This window comes from Rousettus aegyptiacus, unplaced genomic scaffold (genome assembly GCF_014176215.1).
Source record: "Rousettus aegyptiacus isolate mRouAeg1 unplaced genomic scaffold, mRouAeg1.p scaffold_m13_p_9, whole genome shotgun sequence".
In the NCBI taxonomy this organism is placed as follows: domain Eukaryota; kingdom Metazoa; phylum Chordata; class Mammalia; order Chiroptera; family Pteropodidae; genus Rousettus; species Rousettus aegyptiacus.
Window position 1 is genome coordinate 52,302,369 of NW_023416312.1, and position 13,303 is coordinate 52,315,671.

Here is a 13,303-nt window from a genome sequence, read left to right on the forward strand (position 1 = left end):
AAGACAAGACAACTGACACAACACATGACCCTTATTTTTTATTATTATTATTATAAATGGACATTTTGGGCCAATTGGTGAAATCTGTAGTTAAGATAATAGTACCAAAACCATGTTGATTTCCTGGTTTTGATAATTGCACCATTTATATAAAAATATATCATATATCACTGAAGTGTCTTGGGACAACATGTTGAGAGAGAGAAACAGAGAGAGACAAAGGAGACAAAGAGAGGCAGAAAGAGAGAAAGGGAGAGAATAAAATAAATGAAAATGTTAGGTGGTTAATATTGGAGACTAGATAAATGAATAAAAATACTTTGTACTATTTTTGCAACTTTTCTGTATGTCTCAAACTTAGTCTAAATAAAGGTCAAAAAAAGAAAGGCAAGGCTTCCAGTCAAGATAAACACACTGTGCTTGCTTCACTCAGTATAATATCAAAATTACAACTAAATAAACTACATAAATATCATCATTGAGAAACCCATGAAATCTAGCTGAATAGAAGTTCTATAAATAAGTATATACAGAAGAAGTGACATAGAGACTGGTAATAGGGACAGAAAAGCAGAGTAAAATGGTCCAACACCTACATGTGAGGGTTAAAAATAGGGAAGGATATCTCAGCTGTGGAGGTCCCCCTTGAAGAGCAAGGTGTATGAGCTCCATACCAGGTTCTTTAGCCAAAAATGAAAATGCAAGGAAGAGAAGACTCACAACTTCTGCTTGTGAAAATCAACACAGATTGTGACTGAGATAAAGGTCTACTGGATTTCCAGGTCTTCCTCTTAAAAGGCTTGCACACAAACTTATTCACTGATGAACTAACTCACTCTCTCTGAACTCCAGTGTTGGAGCAGTAGCTCGAAAGGAACCAGAAACACACCAAGAAAAACTGAAATGTCTGGCTTTAGAATGAGGACTAGAGAAGCAACTTTCTCCCAGACAAAGAGCTGGCAGAAGCCCTTATTCCTTTGTTGAACCCCCTTACCACTCAGTGTGCAGACACAGACAGGCAGCATATCTGAAGCTACATCAACCTAGCTAATACTAGGTGATTGCCTGAGACCACACACCACCCACCTTGTGGGCCCACCTAAGCCACATCCAGTGACTTTTCCATACAAACAGCCTGACTTGGCTCATGTTGTATTTCCTATAATCTCACAAAGGTTCACAAACCCCAAATAAGGAGCATCGGCCTTAGTGTGCCCCGTAAATCTGGATAAGCAGCCCAAACCTGGCACTAGTGGCAGCTGGCCTTGGTTTGCAGCTTAGCCTCCACCAGAAACCTGAAAACTCAGCACAAATGCCAACCATCTGCATATCACTTTGTACCTCATGTCAAGTGGCCCAGTGCAGGGCACATGCAGCCACAAATAAAATATGAGCAGAGGACCTGAGCATACATTTTTCCGAAGAAGACATACAAATGGCCAACAGACATATGAAAAGATGCTCAACTTTACTAGCTTTTAGGGAAATTCACACCAAAACTGCAATGATATATCATCTGATACGTGTTAGAATTGCTATCACAAAAGGATACCTAATGTAACAAGTGTTGGGGAGGTTATGGGCAAAAAGAAAGCCTCATACACTGCTGGTGAGAATGTAAATTGGTACAACCACTATGAAAACCAGTATAGAGGTTTCTCAGAAAACTAAAAATTGATCTGCCATATGATCCAAGAATCCCTCTACTGTGTATTTACCCAAAAAGCTTGAAAACATTTATCCAAAAGGATATATGCACACCGATGTTCAAAGCAGCATTATTTATGGTGGCCAAAACATGGAAGCAATGGGAGTATCCTGTGATAGATGATTGGATAAAGAAGATGCGGAATATATATAGTGGAGTATTACTCAGCTATAAGAAGAGATGAAATACTGCCATTTGTGACAACATAGATGGATCTTTGGATCTTGATATTGTCATGCTAAGTGAAATAAGTCAGACAGAAAAAGTTGAGAACCATATGATTTTACTCATATGTGGGATATAAAATTAAAAGTAACAAACACACATGACAAATAAACAGAGACTCGTGGACGTGGACAGTGGATTAGTGGTTACCAGAGGGAAAAGAGTGAGGAAGGAGGTAGATACCTATAAGGGGGGGTCAAATATTTGAGGATGGAAGGAAATCTAAATTTGGATGGAGAACATGCAATGCAATACATATAAGACATACTGGTAAATTGTACACTTGAAACTTACTTGATTTTATCAATCAATGTCACACCAGTAATTTTTAATAAAAATAACAATTTAATATTAAAAAAGGAAGTTTGAAATCACTGAAGAGAACGTGTGTGTGTGTGTGCGCGTGCGTGCGTGCGTGCATGTGTGTGTGTGTGTGTGTGTGTGTGTGTGTGTGTATTAACCTCACAGACCATGTAGGTAGTAAGGAATTTAATCTTGCTTAAAAGAGACTAGCTCTTTCTTCTCTTGATAGACTCCACTATTTTGTGTTTTGACTTCACTGTTTTTTCCTCTCTGCTCTGTCTCTTCCTTCTTGTGAAATTATGTCTTGTATATTCATTAATGGATATAGTATATTTGTGCTATTAAGCAAAGTGAGTTTTTCTAGATATCAATCCATATTCTGCACATCTAAGGCTTTGTTGTTGTTGTTGTTGTTGTTGTTGTTAGTAGCCATAGGTCAAGGAAAACAGCTAAAGCAAAAGAAATAACCAGAGAGATCAGCAAAAGGCTCTTGTTCCTGAATTTATGTGAAAGAAGGAGACTAGGAATCTGTTCCTACTGAAGAGATGACCATGTGCCTGTCCTTTTAATGTGATCCAAGTAAAAGCTGTTCATTCTCATTTTTCATTCAAAGTATACACACACACACAAATAAAGTGAGAAATATATATCATTCTGAGTATCTTCTATAATAGCTATTTGCTATGACTTCTTTTAAAACCCTTATGTCGATCTGGAAATGTTTTTTTTATATAATTTGATATAGAAAAGTTTGCAGTAATGCTAGTCATTGAGTAATGGAGAGAAATAGACAGGGAAAGAATATTGTCATCTCTGAATTGTCTTAAAACAGCATCATCAGGAATCATAAAATGACCTTAACCTATGAATGAAACACATGGAAAAAATAAAGTGTCATCTATTATAAACTCGCAAGATAACATATAACTCTGATTCTAAATAATGCAAGAGCACCTTTAGTTAAGTGTATGTCTATTTTTTTTATTCAATGAAATATAACTATGGTTATCAAATATCTCAGTAAATGTTTCTTTCTTTTCCGTGACATAGTGTATTAAAGCCTGTAAGATGGTATCCATTAAACTGTAATTCTTTGTAATTTAGTCTGATTTTAATTATCACTTGTTTACTTACTCAATTATATATCTGCAGCTATTTTGGAAATAGTTTTATAATAATTAAGAAGAACTAGCTATATTATTATTTAATGGTTTTGCTCCTTGAGGACATTGCTGACCAAATGTTATATATTTTAAAAAGAAACTCTTAATTATGCAAGCACAGAACTAAGGAATTCTATTGTTCAGAATACTGTGCAAAACATTTTATTGCATCATTTACATGTTTATAGTCCCAAATTACTTAGATTATGATGTGTGTTATAAATTAACTACATGTACAGAGTGAATTAGCCACCTACTGTGCTTTACAAGTGGGTTATTTCTTCCATGGCTTGAAATATAAGAACTATTTTGAATTAATATTGTCATATATGAATTTGTTTTCCCAATGGTATTTCATTGGCATCGTTGTTATCAGAATCATCATTTTCACTATCTTCCAATAATGTTTATTAAGTTCCTTATACCAGACAAACTGCTAATCCCGAAATATTGACCAGAAAACAACTAGATAATTAAAATGTAGTTTCTCTGAAAATGATGCTAAAACAAATCAACTCAAAATTTTCTTTTAAAGCTCAGGAACATGTAGTAATTTACCCTCTGGATTTGTGCAACAAAGAGAATTCTCACTAATCCTCCCATTGAGTCTCAAGTAATTGTTGGCATGAGTGGTTTGCCTTCCACCACTTTGTTCATATAAAGGAAAGCACTAAAACATGATTGTATGAGTGACTGAAAATTTACTAGAAAATAAAAAAAAATGCAAAGCAAAACAAAACAGAACTAGCTTTCATCTTCTGGGATGGTTATGTCGTAGGTTTTGAAATTAGGGGAAGGTGTTAACAAATTTTTCCAAATCTCCTCCCCCAACCCCTCACATAACTGAAAGTTCGCCTAAATGAGAATTTTGCTATCACCAACTTAGAATTTTAAAAATAAAATTCTTAGAATAAATATTTAAATATAAATATTAGAGACAGTTTTCAAACTCAAGTTATTCTATACTTTTTAGTGGTGGTATTGCTTCATTTGATATTATAAGAATATTTTGAAATTATTTTATTACAAACAAAATGATACCTCAAAATATACTTGAACTTGCTTGTATATATAAACAAATATAATAGCGATAACAATTAAGTTTCTCGACCTTGGCACTGTTAACATTTAGGGCTGAATAACCCTTTGTTGTGGGGGCTGTATTTTAGATTACAGGATAGTTAGCAGTATTCCTGGCCCCTACAAGCCAGTGGCGTCTTTCGCTCATCCCTCTCCCTCATGCTGTAAAAAACAAAAACATCTCCAGACATTGTCGAATGTCCCTGGGAACAAAATTTCCCCTAGTTGTGAACCAGTGAAATAAATCTCTGTATAATTCAAAATTAAAGGCAGCTGTTTTTCCAGTATAGTATAATCATTGAGATTCTGAACTCCAGATCCAGACTCTTGGAGTTCATATACTGACTTGTGACCTTGAGCAACTAACCTCTGTACCTCATCTTCTTTATTTGTAAAATGTGGGTAATAATATATATTACAGTGCTTTAGGGGGCAGATACTGGTGCCAGACTGCTCAAGTTTGAATATTGTTTCTGAAATTCCTGTGACTTTGGAAAAATTATTTTAACTCTTTGAGTCTCAGTTACCTGATTTTTAAGTGAAGTGACAAGAATATTTACCTGATAGAATTACAGTGCAAATCAAATATATTAGTATATATACAGGCGCAAAGTTTAGCATCTGACACATAGCATGTTCTATGTTCATGTTAGCTAATATTATGTTATTATTAAAATGTTTGGAAGATCTGAGTAACTATGGCTGTTTAAAGGCTCAAGTAAATAAGACAGAAAAACTGTAAATTAACAAATTTGTCCAAAATAAGTTTTTTTTCACTACTGAAACAATCAAACTATTAGACAATGATACATTTCTAGATATTTCTTTTGCTTTATTTTCTCTCACAAGTTCACAGTAAATACACTTTGTATACTTTATTGAAATGCAAAGTTCACTGGTTTCAAGTCAGAAGGCTGGTGTTTTAGTAAATACTGTGTTAAAAACTTTGTGATCTTATGCAAGTCACTGGAAGTTGCCACACTTTCCTCAACTTGCAAATGGAAAAAATTAATCAGCCCTACTGATTTCACTGAGAAATTTTGGGGAACATAATAGTAAGTGAATACTCTGGAAAAGAAATGTGGTATGGCAATGCTGCTGCTGCTGCTGTAGTAGCAGCACATGGTACCAAATTCCTAAACTCTAATGAACAAGACTGCATTGTATAATCTTTCAAGTTATTCTAATTTATTGAATATAATTTTGTCTATTAAAAATAAAAATATATAAACAAATCTTGATATTAATAGGTGTTTAAACTAGCTATTATAAAATTATATCTCTATGCTTTACCTCAGTTTATAGGGAGAGAGTTTTGATGCATATTCTTACATTTAGTCATATTTTGACTTTGATGTATTCTGAAAATAAGTATGATGCAGTATCCAATAAAATTTTATGCTACAAATTAAAAATTATAAGACATGCAAGAAAATTAAATTGTATTTCAAATTATATAATAATATATTTACATTAGACACATTACTCTCTTTTAGGTATTACTTAAAAAGTGTAATTTAATAGTATTCTTTTGCACTGAACTTAAAGTCAACAGGTCCTAGTTATTATAAAGTTTGATGCGATGATCTCTAAAATTTTTCCTGTCAAAACAGTACTCAATCAGTATCAGGATAAATCATGTCCCAAAAGATTGAGGCCCAGTGAATAGGTAGATGTATTGGGGTATGGCAGGCCACCTGGAGAAGTCCTTTGGTTAGTGTTTTTGGGAAGGATTCAAAGCCTGAAATAATAAATTATATTTTTTCATTACCATGAGAGAGTGTGTGTGGAGGGGGGAGGCTGTTCAGCATCCAAATGTCTAATTCCTACTTAGGAGGAATCCTTCATTATGCACAGTAATGAAAGATCAGAGTGCCTTCTTTCCCATTACAAACAGAAGTGAAAGTGGACAGGTTTTCTTTTCCCTATCATATTAGGTAGCAATGCTACAAATCTAAGATTGATACTTAGCCAGGGCCTTTTACTCTCTGGATCTAAATCAAAGGGATGTCCAATGAAAAGTGTTTTCCTATCAACATTAATTGACATTGCTTGTTTCGCATTATTCAAACTACATAGTTAATTGTTATATTAATTCTATTCAAAGTTGTTCAAAATTCTCATATTAGTCTTAGATTTTATAACTTGTTTGGACATCATACCCAATATATGCTTAAACCTCTTAAATATACTTGAGATTTCTCAATTTCCAGTTGTGTTCTTCAGTAAGCATCATTCAATATCTATTTTCAAAGGTGGTCTTCTTTAATTCCTCATTATTTATTAAACTAACTCTCTCTCTCTCTCTCTCTCTCTCTCTCTCTCTCTCTCTCATAGTCGGTTAATCAAATGGCTTCCCGCCACAGACAGAACTGTCTCTGGTAATGACATTTCCAATTCCCATTCTCATCCCTATCATCTCCTCCACTGAAATAGTCCACTTGTAAAAAAGCCATCCTGCACATGAACTTCTCTGGTTAGCAGCATCTCTCTCTCTCTCTCTCTCTCTCTCTCTCTCTCTCTCTCTCTCTCTCTCTCTCTCTCTCTCTCTCTCTCCCTTTTTTAATGTTAATTAAACACACTGTAAAAATTAGTTTACACTTTGGAAATGAAATGCACAGTTTTTAACTGTCAGTTAGATTGAAATGTTGTTTCCTATCGACAAGCAATTTTTTAAATATGTTAACACTAGGGGGCAGACAGTCACATGAGAGTACAACTGAGAGAAAGGTCTACTCTAGGATAAAAACTAACCTTTTTGTGTTTTTATTTTGAGTGCTTGACTAAGAGAGATTTACTTCTAAAATATTCAGAAATAAAATGTCCAAAGGAGAAATCCAGTGGGCAAATAAAAATACAAACGAAGCACTAATAAATTGAATAAATTAAATTGTAAAAATAAAATCAGCTTAAGCTTCATCAAGCAACACCCAGACCAGTCAGAAGGGACAGGGAGTAGTCCTAATTCTTTTTTTCAATAGTAAAGAACTCAGTGCATGGGGAGAACCTCAGCTAGAGCCCGACACCACTGCTCTCTCCTCCTGAAATGGAGATGCCTAGTAATATATTAGAATATTGGTCTCATGTTTGGTTTGGGGGTATGAAAAGTCGGGAATACCCCCTGGGGTTCCAAAAGAAAATAAATATCACATTAATATTAGAATAATTCAAGGAGGGATTATTTACAAAAAAAAGCTAATTATAAAGGTATGGGAAAGATACATAGGAATTACCAGGGATTATGCTGGAATGAAGGGTAGCAGTAATGTGTCATCACTCCTTGGTCTGAGAGACAAGGATAGGGAATAGTTACCAAAAGCTGGAAAGAGAGAGTATGGTAAAGTAAAACACCTTACAGGTACTCATGATCTTATGTAGAGGGGCATATACACGATGTGTCTTCACAGATAAGGAGTTAGGATGTATCTTTTCATGGTTGAATCTAACTGGAAACCAGAGGGCATGCAAGCCCATATGTTGGCTTAACCTATGTGTTTCATTCTTAAGACAGAGAACAAAGTGTAAAAGGATGGAGAACCTAGAAGAGGAGCAATCAGACCATATCCAGCATATCATATATAAAGACATAGGTAACAAATTTACTAGATAATAGGTATCAATGAAACGTCAGAGGGTTCCCATTTGTTTTGTGGTGATGGAAATGCTCTAAAACTGAATTGTAGTGGTCCTTGCCAACTCTAGATTCCTTGTACTCTTAAAATGAGTGAATTTCATGGTATGTAAATTATACCTCAAAAAGTTGTTTCATTTTTAAAAGCAAGACGTACAAAAGCTAAAAAAAATAGAAATGCATGTAAAGTAAGAAGGAAAGTATAGGTTGAAAGGTTAGTTTTAAAGAGGAGGAAAGATACCTCATTTTCTGAGACTGGAGAAGAGATGATTTGAGGTGTGAGTAGGGATACATTTGTAGGTGTTTGGGGCTGAAAGTTGAGAATGCACACTTGATAGCCTAGATTTTATTTTTTGTGTGTTTTATTATTTTATTTAAAAGTTACGTATAATTATATTGTATATAATCACACAATTTGTTCTGCAACTTTTGTTTTTCACTGAATTATAAAATTCTAGGATCTATCCATGTTGATACAATTAGACATTGCATATATGTGTATCAAGTTTGTTCATTACAGCTTCTCTATAAGACTTTATTATATGATTATAACACAATATATCAGTTTATTCACCTGTTGATATATATTTGGTTTATAGCTAGCTAGCTAGATATAGAGATATATAGATATATGTCTCTCTATATACTCCTTGTAGACATTAGTCTCGAGGTGGTCTCTTCTGTGTGTCCCCAGTTGTAGGACTCCTGTTCAACCAGACTTCAGACAACTCCCAATGATGATTATTGGGAGTAGTTTAGTTATAATTTTGATGTGGTTGTTAGAGGAGATAAGCATAGTGTTTATGTACTCCACCATCTTGACTGGAAAACTTGCTTATATTTTATTGATGAAGTAAGAATAGAGGTGCTCCAACAATACTATGGGCATATAACTATAATCGCATTGTGCCACAGCACACTGAAATTATTTATGTAACTTTGCCACTCATTAAACCAGGTATTCTTAAAGTGTGGTCCAAGGACATGCAGGAATTCTCAAGATACTTTCCAGGGCTCTGAAAGTTTTCCCCTTTTCCAAGTATATATCTGTATGAGCTTGAATTTCTATATACACTTCAGATTGAATGCAGATTGAATGCAGAATCAGTTATGACAATCCAGTTCTGTTCTTAAGCCAGATATTTAAGATATTTGTAAAAATATAAAATAATGCCACTGCACTTTTTGTTTGTTTTTGAAAATGTGATTATTTTTTTATAAAATATTTATTAAGAATGTCATTATAGAATGGGTTTCCTGCCAGTACTTAAAATAAAATAAATTAGTATTGTAAAAGTTTCTCGGTTTTAATTTCTATTGTGGATATCAATACATATAATCTACATAAACAAAATCATTTTAGGGTGCTCAATGATTTTTAAGAGTGTAAATGGCTCTTAAGAAAAAAAGTTTGAGAACTGCTAAACTAAGCTATATGTTTTCTGAGGGTGGAATCATGACAGTTGTCTTTCTATCTTCAGTGTTAACACAGTGGCTGGCACACAGTAAGCAGCAAACAAACATTGAATTGAACTTACATACCAAGAGGGAAGGGATCGAAGATTTGCATAGAATTGTGAAGATTTCTAATAGTTGGCTGAGGGAAATGTAAATGGGAGGTGTTCAAGGATGAATAAAAGGACTGCTGAGAGGTTTTGAGGGCCCCAATGAGGTTGGAGACCATGAATTTGGAGAGGTATCAATCTTTAGGATTGCAAGATTTTATTCAACAGTAATAAACTGTGTGCATGTGGGAATGGAGGACATTACAAAGAAAAAAAAGACAGGATATATTTTCTTATTCTACTTTTCTTTCAGAGGAATAGGACAGAATGGGGAGTAAATACAAATATTATTTTAAACATAGTCCATGTAGTGTCCTTAAAAGTTTATTTCTGAAGGCCGAGTGGAAGATTTTTACGAGAAATTCCCAAATATCTCTTGCCATTTCCCCTTTCCCTCCTCTTGGCCTGTAAAGGAACATAGAGAAAGCTAATGGAGAGAGAAAACTTGTGTATTGTTTCATTAATCTTAGGATGTGTTCGAACCCATACTGAATGACAGTCATGTCATTTAGGCAATTGGCATGCTTTTGTACTTTGTCAGGTTAATATCTGTGTTATCCTCATAGTTAGAAGGTATTTATAGTTTTTCAGTAGAAATGTTTATTTTTAATTTATGACTCTCAGTCTTCATTATCTCTGTGGATTAAATTAATTCAAGTTGGAATTTGGAATACACTTTTGGCTCAGCAAGAATTTTTAAAAATGGAAATGATCATTTTTATTTTGAAAATTGAATTTCTAATGAAAGAGTTGGAGATAGGATTTATTTGGATGGAGACATTGTTGACTGGTAATGTAGTAAAACATCCAGTCTGAGTGCTGGAACCTAATCTTAGCTTTTAATTTAGATTTAATTTATATTAAAATAGCCAGTAAATGAGAAAATCATATTAATAAAAGTGGACTAGTTTTATCCAAGATAATTTGATAATGTTCCTAACATTTCCTCAACTTTGTGATATCACACTTATAAACCTTACCAAAGATCTTGTTAAATAATTTTGATGCTCTCGGTTCACCGGATGAACATATTTATAACTCTCTTTGTAATGTTTATTTCGACAGTTTTAGGAGGTTTTTGAAACTGTTTTTCCTTTTTATTTTTTATAGTGCATTTTTTAATGACAAATGTACTAAATATTCAGTCTCAGATTGCACAGTGTGATTTACACACATTAACCTCTCTGACTTCATCTCCTACTGCTCTCCTCCTCACTCAAATTGATTCAGCCACACTGGCCTCCTGACCGTTCATTGACCATTTTAGGTATGTGTCCAACTCAAGGACTTTGCACTTGCTTTCCTCTCTGCCAGGAATGTTCTTGCCCGAGAATTTTCATGGTTCTTTCTTTTATTTCCTTCAGGTACTTTTCAGTTATTGCCTTCTCACTGAGAACTTTATTCTCTTTAAAATAGCAACACTGCTGCTCTAATGCCACCACTCTATTCTCCTTCCTAGATTTTTTTTCTCCATAGCATTTATCATCATATAAAATAATATGCATGGTACTCATATGTTTAAGTAAATGTGGGCCAGAAATTATCTGTTTATGTTACTGCTATGTTTCCAGCATCCAGAATATAATAGCTGCTCAAAATACATTAGTTGGATAAATGAATGACTACAAAAAACATGAAAAAGTGCAGAAGAGCAGAGAGAAGAAAATATTCATAATTCTATAACCTGGAAACACTCTTGGCTCATTATTTAACACAAAGCCTATTTTATAATAAAGGGTTTGAATATCTCATGTAATGTATTTTGCTTATCACTTTTGCATCATTGTGAAGTTGAAAAATCATGTCAAACCATCACAAGTCAGGGAACACTGAATATAAACACAATAGTTATATTACTAGATTTTAACTCACCTTGTTCATGACAAATTCAGAGTCAAAAAATAAGAAAATGTAGGATATAAGTAACAATAAATTAGATACATCTAATGTGAAGTTTTATGCCTTGAAAACTGAGGCTATGCTTTTCTTTTTTAATGTCCGTTAAACATGAATAAAAATAGTGCTGATAGGCCATGGAAAAAATGGCAACAAATTGCAGAAAGTACAAACAGCACAGAACATATTCTCTAATCAATATGTAATGAAACTAGAACTAGACAAATAAACACCAATTATTTGAATAGCAAATAAATAAACCATTCTCAATGTATGTTTATGCAGAGAGGAAATAAAAAGTGAAAGAACAGAATATCTACAAAATACCAGAAGACAATTTATGGTGTTGGATTTTGATAAAATTTTATATGAAAGTATTTGGGCTTGGCGCCATTTGAGAGAGGTGCTATCAGCTTTGTTAAATATTCCTTGTTTACATCCTGAGTGAGCAATTTACTGTTTCCTGCTTGTTCCTGTGGAGGCAGCCCTGTGTCTTTTCATTCAAAAACACAGTTGAAGAAGGAAATCCGTGCATGATATACCCACTCTCATGGCATAGAAGGTCAGGAAAGAATAGGAAATAATGATTTCTCTTTAATCCTCTGCTCAGATGTGACATGTATTATCTCTGTTCAAATTTCATTAGCTCAGCCCAAAGGCAATGAGGTGGGGACAAATACTCTACCACCAGAGGTTGATAACACACTATGTATGGGGATGTATTAATCTCCTTTATACAAAAAGGCGTGAGGGTCTATGGGCATGGCAACCTGAACAAGCCCAGGCCTATCTGATCTTGTAAACTAAGCAGGGTTGGGCCTGGTTAGTACTTGGATGGGAGACCACCTAGGAAGACCAGGTGTTGTAGGTGTAAAAAAACAAAAATAAAAAAAATTAAAAATAAGAGATTATAAACTCACAAGGTCCTTGCAATCTGTGAGGTCAACCAAGGGTTGCCTCACCTAAAATAAATAAATAAAACAGAAAGGAGTAGGGGAATGAATAATATCACATGATGATATAATTGGCCATGGGGCATAGAGTTTTTATATGGTTTTCTGTTAATTCTATGGGTCTTAGTATATTTGTATTTTCTAATTTGTCATTAATTATCTTTGGAAATTTATTCTGAAAAATTATCAATTTAATCTAAAATATAAATGCATACCCAGTCCCTAATTTTAAATCTCTTCTGAATATATAAATATATTCCCTTTTTCATCCTAATGTTTGTATTTACATTGTGTCTACTCCTTTTCTTGTCCAGACTTGTTTTTTTTAATGCCAAGATGAAGTAGCTGTGTTCACAAAAAGATTTTGTAAGACTTTGGGGAAAGTAGGACTTTGAGGCCTAATTGATATAACTGAAACATAAAATTGTCAGTAGAGCTATTCATGCTATTCCTTCTTTGCAGCTTTACACAGTAAAGCTTTAGTATGCCAAGTATTCAAGGTGGTCACTAACAAAAGCTGGATGTTCCTAGATGTGTTAACATTCTCAGAAAGGGCGATAGCAGCACAGGAAGAAGACTCGACAACAAGACTAGAGCAGAAAAACTTGAAATGGCTTACTGCTAAATATAGATAAGACATGATTCTAAAGATTGCAAGAAACTACTTTAGATTTTAGGGAGGTTGGAAATCCAATAATAGTAGATAGCACCTGAAAACCATCATGTGTTGGCCATGAGTATTATTGTGACCTTGTATACATATAACCTGAGTCTGAGAT